Source organism: Buceros rhinoceros, unplaced genomic scaffold, assembly GCF_000710305.1.
Source record: "Buceros rhinoceros silvestris isolate BGI_N320 unplaced genomic scaffold, ASM71030v1 scaffold30211, whole genome shotgun sequence".
Lineage (NCBI taxonomy): Eukaryota > Metazoa > Chordata > Aves > Bucerotiformes > Bucerotidae > Buceros > Buceros rhinoceros.
Window position 1 is genome coordinate 1 of NW_010396407.1, and position 5,335 is coordinate 5,335.

A 5,335-nucleotide genomic window follows, 5' to 3' on the forward strand; every position below is an offset into this window, starting at 1 on the left:
ATTATTTATTATTAGAATGTGTGTTGGAAAACTTCTCAGTAGTTTGATTTTGAATAATCTTACACATCTTTGTTGTTAAAAATAGGAGGGCGAATATTGAGGTTGGGAAGATTGGGGGTTTTTTGTTATGGGAAGAGTTGAGATAAAAATTAATGTTACAGAAAACCTTTACCCTCAACATAAGGACTATGCTTCTAAATGTGTTTTGCTATTACTGCTCTTTTATTGAGTGTTATCACAAATGTTTATCTTTAAATCTTTTATTCTCTTTTGCCACAGTGAGAGAATTATTTATGGCTGTCAAAGTAATAATATTTAGGCCTTGGAAATAATTCTTAGTTCTTACTGGCTGTCTTGTGCTAGTATAATGAGAGCAGATGACAAAAATCAGATTTTGGGGTTCTTGCTGTGTCCTGTTGTGGGTACATCTTGACTAGGTTTGGGACCAAGATGCCCCATGCACTGGCAGAGACAGAATGAACAACCTCAAGATGCTTCACATCAGGAGTCAGAATTGCCCCTGCAGGTTCTTGTCTCTTGCTGCTTTGCAGAGAGCCGATGTCCCTGCTTCGCATTCCCTTTTATTTGAATGTCAAGAGCTAGGTGGAGTGAATCTGGGCCTTTTCTTTGTGGTCTTTACATATAACTGGTGAAGTAGACTTAAGTCCTACAACTTATTTATTCAGAGGCAAAACCACTGGAAATGCCATGACAAACTAGTGTTTTTACGATGGCTTGAGAAAATACACCTTCTTGATGAAGTTTACTAAATTTCAAGTTAGAGTATTTCTTCAAATATAACTTGCAGGAGAATTACTAGAAAGCATGTATAATTTGTGTTTGTGTGTTTGTGTATTTGCACACAGGTTGTATGTTTAATATTTGCTTTGTCCCTCACATATTTAAAAAAAAAATCTCACTCTTTCTGGTTTTATTGGATTAGTTTCTCAGGAACATTCTGTGAATAAGAATTTACAACAACTGGTTTCTGAAATATTTTGTACTTTAAGTAACAGTCATCCTAATTGTCATTTCTTATGTTTAAAAAAAGCCAAAGAATATTGAACTGCATAGCAGAAATGCTTTTTTGTTGTTTGTTTTTTCCCCTAGGGTACTCAAGATCTTATTTTCCTTTTGCTTTCCAAGTCAAAATCGTACATGTTCTCCAGCTGACCTTATCGTTACAGCAGTACTAGCTCCCTAGACTTAAGGTGTGGAGTGATAAATTAGAGGCTGGCAGCATTTTCAGCGTGGCCAGCTTCAATGAGCCATCTATGGAAGTCCTCCTAGACTGCTGAAACAAAGAGAGTAAATTGCCCAGACAAATTAATGATGGCTTGGCAGCTTTTTAACATTGGGAGCTTAAATACAGCCCCTGGCTGAAGGAGAGTGTAACCTACTGGTTCCTGGTAGAGGATGTGGTTCTCTAGGTGGCTTTGCGAACAGCTGTGCTGCCACAGCGTGGGGAGTGTCAGAAGGGCAAGAATGTGCAGTCAGAAATGAGTGGGTGGAGGTTATGTCATAGTCCTTGCTAAGCATTAATAGATAGTTTCTTGAGGAGCAGCACAAAACTTCATGTTAGGAGTACCAAACAGTAATGACCCTAAGCTGCTGGCTGCATGATGATATAAAGAATGTGACAAGAATTACTTATTTTTGTATTTCTGTCTTTCATTGTTTCTTGGCCTTGAAAAAAGATATTAAACTCCTTTTCTGCTCGATTTTATCGAGTCTTTAAAATGGAGGTATTCTCTTTTTGTAGAGAAGCAAACTAAAGGCAGGAAAATGGTACAGATCTGTCGAGAGGGGTTTTGGGTTTTTTTGTTGGTGACCATTGTCTGGTGAAATTCATGTATGTCTGTTTGCTGTGACTTTCATAGGCTCAGAACAAAGAAACGAAAGTACTGGCTGCTGCAAAGGTGATTGATACTAAATCAGAGGAAGAACTTGAAGATTATATGGTTGAGATTGATATTTTAGCATCCTGTGATCATCCTAATATTGTTAAGCTCCTAGATGCTTTCTACTATGAAAACAATCTGTGGGTAGGTATTTTTATTTCTCTAAATGCTTTTATTTATTTCAAAAGTTTATTGAAATTACATTTTTTTTCCTTGACTTTGTTAAAAGATCACTCATCAATCAGACTTCTGAGTTGTCACTATGGGGATAAGAATTCAGTTTCAAAACTAATTTGTGCATCGTGACTATGACTTTTAGGAAATTGGCACTTGTAAAATTGAGCTACACTGAGTCATTTGATCAGGAGTTTGAATCTAAAACTTGGGAATTAGTTCGTTTTGGTATATGGAGAGAGATCTTAGTGCTTCTCTGTAACTCAGATTATAATTACATTAGCACGATTTAGAGTGAGATTTAGAATCCGCAGATGAAAAATAATGTGCTGAAAAGGTCAGCCTGTGAAGTATGTATTTACATATAAGTGAATTCATTGACTCTTCCAGGAAGGACAATTTCTCAGGACTTCAACAATAATTAATTTACTTAAAACCTAGAAGTTTTAACGTATTAGTATAGTGGTCATACATATGACTGTACATCAGTTTTTCTTCTACATCCTTTGCACTGAATAGCTTTAGCTATGAAAATACAATTTTTCTTCCAATGCAATATTGATAAGTGCTTTTGGAATTGTACGAAGAACACGTGTTTTTTTAGAAGAGTTTTTAATTTAAAAAGATACGTAAAACAAGTAAAGGACAATTTCCTTACAGTCTTAAAAATATGCTTTATCCTTTAAGCATGAAAACAGTGGAAGTGTAATACCGTGTTTCCTCATGTAGATGTATTTTGATAAGCTTTGTGAAAACTTTGTGTGATCTGAATGCAGAGTAAAATGATATTGTATAAAAAAGTGGAATAATGAAAAAATTTCCATGCCTAAAGGTCAGCATGAAAGCCAAGTATGCATAGAGGCAGAATGTGAAGCTGAGAGGTTGGCTTTCACTGGCCAGAACAAAGATAGGAGAGGAGTAAATAGTTTGAAAATAAAATTGTAGGTATATAGTTACAGTGAAAAGCAGAGGCACGAAAGTGGCAGAGTGAAGGCCGTAATGATGTGGTAAGTAAACAAAATGTAGTGGAGGAAGAAAAGAATGATAGTTGGACTTAAAATACACATTTGCTTTCCAGTTTTAGCAACATGATTTCTCTGCCAAAGAGACCTTTGTCAGATGGTCAGATCAAAGAACAAATTTTAAAGAAAGAAATTCTTAATTTGTTATTTCTATTTGGCAGTAGATATGTAGAAGTGTGTAAATGGAATAATGGTTTAAAGGATTTACAGAGAGTTGCATTATATAATACATTTCTTAGGAGCATTGTTGGGAGGATTAATTTTAATAGTAATTGGAAGGAATATCTTACAAAAGTGGTGTATGTATAAGTGTATGGTACAAGGTATAATTTGAGGTTTCCTCTTTTATGGGCAATTATAGTCTGATTTTAAAAGACCTCTAAAGGCAAAAATTAAGATATTATTTCCAAAGAATATTGACTGTTAGGATTCTGACAAGAAATGCTCATTAGCTGTCAGACTGAAAATTACAATTTAATGTTTAAATTACAGAAGAAAATATACATAAGGAAAAGTGGTGTATCAGTCTTGGATGACCTTTTGTCTTTCTTGCTCTCCTCATTCCCTTTGTCTATCCTCTTTCTCCTTTGCGTGTGTTTTTTCTGTCCTACATGTCAGCGTAGTTTGTGCCCCCAAATAGTTGCAGTTTATTTTTGTTTCAGATGGAAACTGAGAACTGGAGTTGGAATTGTTCTAGTATTATTAAATTCTGCGATAAAAGCCTTGATATATTGTAGGCATCAATGAAAATGGAGGAAAAATAATGTAAACATCTGAAATTAGTAATTTTCTGTAACTTTTAAGATTATATTTCTGTATTTTCATTTCATCTGAAACAATATAGGAAATAGCATCTACTACTGGAAAATCATGTAGCTCTTATACTTGAACTTTTGAGTCAGAGGGATTATAGTATAGAAATACAGTTTAATTGAGAAATGAGTTTGCAGGAATTCTGTAAATCACATTACAATGAGACAGAATCAAGATGACTGTTTTATAAGTTTTATTATGCAATTTTATATTTGGATTAAAGATTTTTTTCTGAGGATCTCCAAACATTTTTCAAATAATTTACTTGAGCAGCACAGCCCTACTTTTAGCTGGGTAACAATACCAATATTTTGCTGAGGTTAGTGAAATAATTTGTCAAGGCCAAACAGTCTCAAACTCCAGTCTCCCAGTAGTGCTCCCTTAATCAATGGGTCAGTTCAGCAGAACTATTTAATTTGTAATTTGTGTATTCTTTTGTTTATATACAGATCCTGATCGAATTTTGTGCAGGTGGAGCAGTAGATGCAGTAATGTTGGGTAAATAAGTTGTTTCAAATAATAAACTTAAAAACATCTTAAAGTTATAATATATGTTGTAAGACTTGTTTCTTGTGTATATTGTTTTGAAATGCGAACGTTAATGTAACTGGTGTGCTGTATGTGTTGAATGTTGGGGTTTTAAAATTAGCATTTATACCTGTATCTATGAGCAATGTAACTTCTCAAGTTAGAACAATTTTCTCTCATTTTTAAAGTGCTTATTTATTTTTCAAAACACATTTTTGTCTTGATCCTTTAAGTGAATGTGTTGAGTTGTTCTCATACGCTTACAGAGCTCTCTGTTGTTACAACAAAGCTGTATGAGCCCTTTTCAGGATCTCATTCTTCCCCTGCTATCTTCCAAATTACATTGCAAAATTTTTTTATATTGCATCAACCTTAAAGTTAGATTTTTCTTCTTGCTTATTCCTTAAATTAGGTGAATGTTACTACCAGTAAGTTAAGGATCTAGTCTGTAACATCTCTGTACCACATGAAAGAACCAATCTCTAAACTATATAGCTTTGGCACAGTTCAGATAGGTAGGAATACATAGTTCATACTGAGGAGGGCTTGGGGTACAAGGCATGGAATTTTTACTGAAAAGAGCAAATATTTTAAGATAGTTCTTCTGACATATGATGTTCAGAATCTGTCAAATTAATGAAATTTCATGTGCACTTCTATACCGATTGCTGTGAACACAAAACATAAAATGCAAAAATGTTATGTTTATTTCTTTCTCTTTCTCTTGTAGAGCTTGAAAGGCCATTAACAGAGCCGCAGATCAAAGTGGTGTGCAGGCAGACACTGGAAGCGTTGAACTACTTACATGAAAATAAGATCATCCACAGAGATCTAAAAGCTGGCAATATTCTTTTCACATTAGATGGAGACATTAAACTAGGTAAGCATGTTGCATAT

The 5,335-nt window shown here is 34.4% G+C and overlaps 1 long non-coding RNA gene across 1 annotated transcript; it reads left to right on the top strand.

Moving 5' to 3' along the window:
- The first annotated feature begins 1,953 nt into the window (after nt 1–1,953).
- LOC104502001 lies at nt 1,954–5,318 on the top strand. Its single transcript, XR_727848.1, has 3 exons — nt 1,954–2,045; nt 4,360–4,408; nt 5,169–5,318. It is a non-coding gene; the product is annotated as an uncharacterized LOC104502001 (long non-coding RNA).
- Nucleotides 5,319–5,335: the final 17 nt, after the last annotated feature.